Here is a 9,775-nt window from a genome sequence, read left to right as displayed (position 1 = left end):
ACCCTGTCAAAGATCTTCACCTAAGCTTGTTCCTGCTCTTAGCTTTCATCAATTGGGTGTTTTGAGTCTCTTTCTTGAGAAATTCTTGATTTGATTTCCTTTGATCATTACTTGGAGGTTTGTCTCAGTCTTTTCACAATTTTGCATCTTTTTGCTTTTGTTTTTGCAAAAAAAATTCCCCCCTCATTCGCCGGGGGGGGGCTAAATTGTGTAGGAGTGTTAATCGCCTTTGAGTGTTTTTATGTTTTGATCTTTGGAACTCTCACCCAATTTTCTCGACTTGCACTTGATTGGTTCTTAGATCACATTAGAATCATCTTGTGTTTGAGAATTCTTTTGCATAATTAGAATTCTCGTTTTCAGAATATTAATGAAAAATGTGCATAGATTACATTTGCATACTTTTCAAGTGAATTGTGCATAGATTACAATTGCATAGTTTACATTCTGAGAAATCAATCGTAGATTTAGATCAGCTTTCTTTGATTTGAATTTACACAAAAACAAAAATAAAAAAATGGTTTGGAATTGATTTGCATTAGTTTTTCTTGATAAAATTAGTGCATTAGAGAATTTGTTATATTTTCTCTTAGTGATCAATTTTTTGCATTGTTGGAAGTGAATGGAAACTCTCTCCTTACTTTAGTTAGGATTCATCGAATTGAAAAGATTACATTATCATATTCGATTGCATTCAGTTGAGTCGGGTCATAACACCATTGGTTTCGTATCCATTTACCCATTTGAGTAATAACAGCCTTAATAACACAGCGCTTAATTAAAATTCATCTAGTAATTTTTACATTTCTAGGGCTCTGAAGCACCAACATAGCTTAGGCTAGTGTCTTGGAGTAGGTGAGTACTTAACTCTCCAAGACAGTAAAACCAAACAAGTAGCTGATCTTGTGATAGAATCAAATCCAATTGTTACATTTACACTCTGGGAAAGCTCCTCTTAAAGGAGAAGCACGAGCTCGTGTCCGAACCAGTGAGGGGATCCATCCTCCCTCGTTGGGAACGACGCCAGACAGTACGTATTACAAACGGTAAACCTCGGATTAACCATTGTCGAGGAGCCAGGGGTCACTTATCGGTAAACCTTGGATTATTGTCAAGGAGCCGGTAAGGGGATTGAGCTTGTTACTCTGCCCTTGCGTGCTGTCGGAGTTTAGACTGTTCCCCCAGGTGTACTTGTGGCCGTTGGTAACCTTAGTGACCATAATCTCTAGGATTCTACCCAAGGTGACGGTGGAGGGAAGATCCCACTGTACCTGGAGCAGACGTCGGTTATACTCACTTGGATTTTCTGGGGGGTTCACTTCACTCGAGACGGTTAAAGTGGAGGAACTTGGTCCAGTCTATTCATTAAGCAGGTTGCCGGGGTAACTGTTCCACCCACCACTTCTGTACTGAATTCGGCGATGTTGGGCTTCATCACCAACTAGTGTTTTCGGTCCGGAGGGCTACTGTTTGTGTATGGTTTGACTCCTAGATTTGATAGCGCGTGTTAATTTGTTTGTTTTTACTTTTAGAGACCATAGGTGTGAATTGTGAATTTTAATTGTTAGGTGTGAATTGTGAATTGTTAATTTTAGTTTTAAATTGTTAATAAAATTCACTGAAGTTGAATATAATGGCAAATGTTCCGGAATTTATCAACCTAGGAACCCCTCCTAATGAGAATCCTAGTACTTTTCCTTACTTTGGAAATGTTGGTCCTCCTTATATGGCTACTTTGTCATTACCTGGATTTACAATAGGTTTACCGATATGGTTATTTTCAACTTCGTTGGCCCAAAATACTCCAATTGTTCCATCTCAACCGGATGCTTCACCTCAACAGAGTTCACCATCTCAACATCACCAACCTTCTGTTGACCCTTTACCTTCTTCGCCTAATTTTTCTTCCTCCATTTCTTCCTCTTCGCCTGGTAAAAGCCTTGATGCTAGTAACCAGGAGGCTAAGAAGAAGAAGAAAGGGAAGAAGAAGAAGAAGAAAAAGAAGCAAGATAAGAAAGAAGTCAACCAACCAACTGTAAGTGTTAGTTATGTTGAGGAAAATTCCGACATGCATCGTAAACCCAAATACCCTTGCAAACTTTGTAAGGGTGACCACTTCCTTGTCGATTGTCCTGGTATTCCAAAGGTCTTGGAAGTATGGTCAGAAAAATCTCATCAACTTTCCGTTGATCCATCAACCAGTGATAGTCAGATTCCTGGGAAAAAGGGTAAAGTTAGGTTTCCTTGTAAGTTATGCAAAGGGAGTCATCAAACTCACATTTGCCCTCACATGGATGAAGCCTCAACGTTGTTGGAAAACCTTACTGTTCCACAGCAAGAATTTCCAACTGGTTACCGTAAACTTTCTCCCAACCTACCGTCAACTGACAGAGTGATTGATCTAAATTCAAGTACAGTCAATCACACTCTCCCATTGGAGAGTGAAACTCATGTCACTCAGGTTGATGATCCATTAGTTGATCAAGTGGTCGATTCAATTTCACATTCAGTTGATCACACTCTCTTTTTCGAGAGTAAATTTCATACCACTGATGTTCTTCTTGTTACATCGGATTCTTCTGTGCCGGGGGGCATTTCACCTGTTTCTACAGAACCCCCTCCAAGTACTGAGGTCTTTTCCTTTGATTGGAATAGACTGACAGAACCTCGTCTTCCTTCCTCCATCCCTTTCCAAATCATTGTCAAGGCGGGTGGTAGGGACATACATCGTACTCAGGTAGATGAAGGTGCTTCTGTTAGTATTTTATCCTCAACTGTTTGGAAAGCTTTGGGTTCCCCTCAGCTTGCGCCTATTACGCAGAATCTGAAAGCTTTTAACAGAACCATTAGTGAACCTTTAGGGATCCTTCCTAAGTTTTCCATTACCTTGGAAGGTAAAACTGTTTGTATTGATCTTATGGTAGTTCGAGGTCCCTTGGATTTCAATTTACTCCTTGGGCGAGACTATGTTTATGCAATGAAAGCTGTCGTATCGACACTCTTTCGCGTGATGTCTTTCCATCACAATGGCAGTATTGTGACTGTAGACCAGCTTTCGTTCCCTAGTCTTGTCTCAACTACCAATAATATGACAACCCTAAATGTTCCTGATTCTAAAGTGGTATCTACCCTGCCACGGGTTAATTATGTGGCAACTGATCCCATGTTTTCAGTTACCGATGTACGTGGGCCTCTCACTGTTTTCTCATCTTCCTTTGAGATAGATCCGGTAATTGACATGGAAAACTCTATGGGATTACTTGAACACGATGTTCTTATCCCTTTTGAGTCCCTTGACATATGTTCCTTCCAGAGAACTATTCTTCCTTCTGATGAAGATCTCTTGGAAGCCATGATCAAGGTGTGTCCATTGACATGATCAGTGAGTACGAGGATAGTTTGTTCCTCTCTCAACCTCGTTAAAAAATGAAATTGGATGTAACGAGGATAGTTTGTTCCTCTCTCAACCTCGTTAAAAAATGAAATTGGATGTTATGAGGAAAGTTCCTGTTACTGAGTCAACCTCATTAAAAAATGAATCAGGTAGAGGATAGGTTATATAGATAGTTAGAAAGTAAGTGTGTGCGAGGACAGTTCCTGTTACTGAGTCAACCTCGTTAAAAAATGAATCAGGTACGAGGATAGTTCCTTGTCTTGTGTCAAGCTCATTAAAAAATGAAACAAGGAGTTACGAGGAAAGTTCCTTTTACTGTGTCAACCTCGTTAAAAAATGAATCAGTGAGTGCGAGGAAAGTTCCTTTTACTGTGTCAACCTCGTTAAAAAATGAATCAGTGTGTTCGAGGACAGTTCCTTTTCCTGTGCCAACCTCGTTAAAAAATGAAACAGGCTAGTATGAGGATAGTTCTTTTACTGAGTCAACCTCATTAAAAAATGAATCAGCTAGATTTTAGGCTATATAGATTGTAGAAAGTAGGGTTTGAGGACAGTTCCTGTTACTGAGTCAACCTCGTTAAAAAATGAATCAGGTATGAGGATAGTTCTTTTCTTGTGTCAACCTCCTTAAAAATGAAACAACTCCCTTTTCAAGTTAAATATTGAAAGTAAACCTTCATTTCATCCAGCCGGTTGAATGCAATGAAGCCTGGGGGGCACGTACCTCGCTTTGCATCATTATGCTGGGGGCATGCGAACGTTTTGAGCATAGTTCCTTGTCTTGTGTCAGGCTCGTTAAAAAATGAAACAAGGGTAGGTTAAGTAGGTAGATTGTAGAGAGTAGTCATGAGCATAGTTCCTTGTCTTGTGTCAAGCTCATTAAAAAATGAATCAAGGATTTTAGAGCATAGTTCCTTGTCTTGTGTCAAGCTCGTTAAAAAATGAATCAAGGTTTTTAGCGTAGAGTTTTTTGTTAGGTAGATTGTAGAAAGTAGTTATGAGCATAGTTCCTTGTCTTGTGTCAAGCTCACTAAAAAATGAAACAACTCCCTCAAGTCTTTCCAAGATTTTGAAAGTAAAGCTTCATTCCATCCACCTCATTGAATGCAATGAAGCTTGGGGGGCATGTACCTCGTGTTGCGTTGCGTCATTATGCTGGGGGCATGTGAACTTATAACAAGCATAGTTTTTCGTTTCAAGCTTGCGTAAACATGAAACCGAATCCGAGCATAGTTCTTTTCCTGTGTCAAGCTCGTTAAAAAATGAAACAAATCCTCCTCTACTTGAGTCGAGAGATTGACTAGATCTTATAGATGTTAAGTATTTAGGTTAGTTATTTCAGTTTTTTGCATAATTTTCTTACAGTTTTAGGTCAAGTCTTTCAAATGATCTCGTACTTGAACCTTCATTTCATCCACCTTAGTTGAATGAAATGAAGCTGGGGGGGCATGCGCTCTAACAGTTATGCTTAGGGGGCATCAAGCACAGTTTTATCTCTGTTTCAAGCTTGTGTAAAAATGAAACTAATTTGAAGCATAGTTTTTATCTGTTTCAAGCTCCTTAAAAAATGAAACCTATCTCGAGTCAATTTCAGTTATTTTCAAGACTCGTTAAACTCATGGAAATCTCGAGATTATTTTGCTATTTTTCATTCTCGTAAAACAAATGAAAATGCCGAGTTCTTTCCGTCTTTTCCTACTCGTAAATTAAATTGAAAGTCGGCCATATGAGTACATTTTTATCATTTTTTCGAACTCGTTAAAACTTACGAAAAAGTGAAACCTTGGAGTTCTCTTTTAAGCCCTTTTTCAGACTCCTAAAACATGAAAAGATTGCCGAGCGTTTCTTTTACACTCGTTAAAACGGAATTAAAAGACGGTCCCCTTATAGCTCTTTTCTGACCGTAAAATCAGGAAAAGATTGCCGGGTTTTTGTCGTTTCAAACTCGATAAGGAAATAAAACGACGTGTCCTTGATCGCTTTTTACTTTTCAGGTCAGTGGCACTAATTATGAAAGTACTCCTTGGTCGCAAGATCAAGCGGTTCCCCCAGGTATTATTTTATACTTTTTCGGGCTTGAGGGACACAAACTTACGAAAAAGTTCACCGTGGAGTCTCCTTTAGTTTTTTCAGACTCTCTAAAATTGAAAAACACCGAGTTTCTCCTATACTGGGCTCGTTAAACTTTTACAGTAGAGGACCTGTTCAATTACAAACAGGAACGAACCACTCCTTCCTAGGGTTCGAATTTAAACTAGGTTGGACTCGTCCGAAGGATGAGCTTACAATCAAGCATATGTTATCCTCCTCAAGCTTGTTAAAAATAAAGAGGTACTTGCCAGAAATGGTGGGGGAAAAGAGAGAAGAATGAACCTATTTGTCACCTTTTGTCTCAAAAGAAACTTTATTACCACTCTTGAACACGACACTTTTCATTCACTTGGGTTGGGAAATCTTTTACCTCACAGTTGACCAAACCACTTTGAAAGTCTTTAGCCGGGTTTCGGGATTCACTTTGAGTTATTCATCACCAAGCCATCTGTCGTGTCGTTATGTGTTCAAGAGGTCTGCGAGCAAAACTTTCATCTGCAAAATACTTGTCATCCATTTGACCATCCCTGAGTCAGTCCTCACAGCAACATTTCTTCAACTTGAACAATGATTTCGTGTTGTGGGCTTGCCTGCAACGGGTCGCTTTCTATCGACATCGACACATTATCTAGAAAGATGACTTAGGAATCGACAGTACCTTGAAGTCTGCATGCATCAATGGCAGGTTTCTCGCCTTTGACGTCAGTTTACATCATTGACTTTCGATCAAAGGATTCCGTGAAGTGTTCGACATCAAAACATCTATTCACATTTCACGGGTTGTGCTTGGTACTTTGAGAACCATTGACATTACTGGTGGTCTCTCTCACGCTTGTTAACAGTTTACATCATCGACTGGTAATCAAGTGGTTTCTACCATGTTCGACATCAAATCATTTAATCACATGGCTAGAATCGTACCAATTCGGGACGTAGAAGTGAAGACCCTGGATCTAGTTTCTACCATCCAGGCTGCGAGGAGTTTTGTATTCATTATCTATGTAGACTAATCATAAACAGATGGCTGCGTCCATACTGTGTCTACAAAAGTCTATAAAAATGATGTACTGCAAGATCATTCCTGTATCAGAGTAGTTAGTCCATTAGTTAAAGTTTTGAATCTGAGTATGGGAATGCCTACCTCAGTGATGATATAATCTTATACATGTATTTTGTGTTGAAAATTGCAGGTTCCAACCAGGTCATCCACAAGACAATCCTTGAAATGATAAAGCGCTTCACCCTTCCTAGAATTACAAACCCTAATCTATTCCAGGCTTCGCACTTTAGGGGGCAATCTGTTACACTAAAAAATGTCACCATGACTACTTACAGTTAGTATGGCTCAAATCAACAGTCATGCTACCCTCTTAGGCAAGTCTTATGCCTCTGCTATCCATCTCAAACTCAAAAAAGAGAGAAAGTCTTGTAAAAAATGTGTTTATCTCTGGGGTCGCAGGTTCTCTCAAGCCTTACCTGCGGGGACGCTCACAATGTTCACAAAAGCTGCGTCTTTGGACGCTCTGTATGTTAAGGGACAGGTGCGTCCTTCTGTAAAAGGCAAAATGCGCAAGTTTCATCTTAAAAAAGTTACTTGTGGTTACTTCTAGAACTTTCTAGAGGTTGGTTTGATGAAATGGATGCGCCTCCAGTTGGTTCATGTATCCCTATTAAGGAGGAACTTATCCCATCAATAAGGGAGCTATCCCACCCAAAGAGGGGGATTATCCCATTGATGGTGGACCTGAATAACCTCTTTACAGCACTATAAATAAATGCATTGGGCCAGAAGGAGGAGAGGTTGAAGCTATACATTTTCTTTGGGTAAATGCTGCAGGAATTAGGACTCCCATTTAGAACCTTGTGAGGAGAGATTGTCTTTGCTTGATTCTACTTGGAAGTGGGTGAGCTTTGTCAAAGTAGAGGAAAACCCTTGATGGACCCTGGGAGGAACTTGCACAACACCAAGGCCAGGTTGTAAGAGTTTCTTTGTTTCGTTATTAATACAAACTGGTTCATTTTTCTCAATAGCTTGTGTTAATGAGTTATTTCATGTGTTCCTTGGTCTGCATGTTGAATATATGTTTTATTATATGAGATGCAAGTGCTTGGTAATTGTTTGATTGTTTGTGGTTGCAGGAATTGATGTGAAGGAGGAGCTCATCCGGATCGGCAAGGACGGACTACAACAACAGCGTTTTGGAATAAGGTAAGCCTAAACACTTGTAGTTTTCATGTTTTAAAAGGTGTATTTAGAGAAAGATCGCTCCATTTTGTCTTTTTTGTCGCTAGAGAGTTTAGACTCCTAGGGAGGTCAGTTGTGTCCGCACAAACGACTTTTTCCGCCACGACACTTACAGGCCGCCATAATGGCCATCTTTGAGAATATGTTGACGACCACAAAAACACAGTCGTTTCCATGCTTAGTTGAAGGAATGCCGACATGTAATCCATGGAAATGGATTCCCAAGGTCGACTAGGGGTAGTCAGGGAGTATAGAGGTCTTGATTCTTGATTGTCGGTTTGGCAATGGTGTAGGCAGTGCAATATCTAATGTACTTCCCGATATCTTGTCAAAGATTCGGCCAATAGAAATAATTCTGCAGTACTGCCACCATTTTCTCGACCCTGAAATGCCCAGTGGCCCGAATGTAGTGCACTCCCCAAATCATCTTGGCACGCTCGCTTGAAGGAACACAAAGGTGTCCTAGGTGGCATAACAGGGTATCTTGGAGGTGAAAATTTGGAACTTGCCGACTTTCTAAGAGCGTCCGGTATGTGTGGTCGAATTGTGTGTCGCTTGTAGAAATTTTGAATAATTTAACACATATTCACAGAGATTATCCTGATCATACAATTATAAGCGGAACATGTATAATACATAATCTCCTCTACGTTGATCATCAATTTACAGAAGCAGAAACATTCACAAGCACACATAGAAGCATCAATCAAACTCATTAACACAGTATGTATCCCGGGGAAAGCATCTCGCTAAAAACCCCACACTATCTGTATATTATATTGATTGAATCATGTAACAATACACAACATAATACTTCTCACAAGTATCTCCACCTGTTACACACAATACAACTCAGATCTGATCTCCAAATCTATTCCACTACTTGCCTGCCTCCACTGCTCAATACCTGCTCAAGAACTGATGAGAATGGCTTCCCAAACTCGTATTTCACCTCAAAATAATCACTCACACTTTGTTGGACGTGAGCAAAGGCTACAATACTGGGCAAATACGTGAGCAAACTCATTGGCATACTCAATCCCTTGATTGTGCAAGATCTGGTGCACAACTATAGTCACAACTGATAGCAATCTGATTCTCTACCACCTGTCCCTGTTGAACTGAACATGCACTGACATGCAACTGAGTTAACTGATGTATTCTATAGTTGTATTATGAGTTAATAACTTGTGAATTAATTAATAACTAATTCACCCAACTCATCTCTAGTCTATTGATTAGTTAGACTAAATACATCTAGTTTAACAAAGCTAAACTGAACACAACTCCATCAACTGCACCTCCAGTCCACTAAACTCAACTCACTTGAGTTCTAACTGAAGTCCTGCATGCAAATATTAGTCATCCCATAGGTAACCACGTATTTCCCTCTGGGATCTGCATGTACCACATCTGTAGCTCATCCTGAAGTGCTCCAAGAGAATAAGATCAAGTTTATAGTCCAAATATTATTATGAGACAATAATATTTGACTTTTCTATTTTTGACAGCCAGTCTAAAAATAGACTTTGATCACTCACACTGTGATCACTCACACTTTGATCAAAAATAGAAGTCCATCTATTTTTCCCAACTTGACCAATCATCCATATACAGCAACCTGCAATCCATAGACATGATCCATATGTCTAAAAATAGACATAGTCTAAAAATAGACTTGCGCCAAAAATAGCCTGCGGGCCCACTTAGTGAAGGCGCTCTTTTCACTAAGCTCCATCATCTTGTTGCACTCTCAACAAGCATTTCTTGTTGCACACTTTTCAACACTCCCTCTCAACAAGAAAGGCTTCCTCTCAAACCCGATCCTGTAACTCTGGAATGTTCTCCATGCAACAAAACTGGCCGGTCCACTTGCTCTGTCATCAAAGTCTCTGACTGCTATTGCCTCTGTCGAATGAAAACTCTGCATCTCTGTGCTCTTCAGTATCTGACTGCTCTAGCCTCTGTCACTTTGATCTCTGACTGCATTCGTGCTGCTGCTAGTTCTATCTCCCAGCATTGCATCCGCACTGCACCTCCCAATT

This window comes from Pinus tabuliformis, chromosome 2_1 (assembly GCF_031772625.1).
Source record: "Pinus tabuliformis cultivar Carrire ecotype Pingquan chromosome 2_1, CPIR1, whole genome shotgun sequence".
Lineage (NCBI taxonomy): Eukaryota > Viridiplantae > Streptophyta > Pinopsida > Pinales > Pinaceae > Pinus > Pinus tabuliformis.
This window is presented reverse-complemented; position numbering follows the sequence as displayed.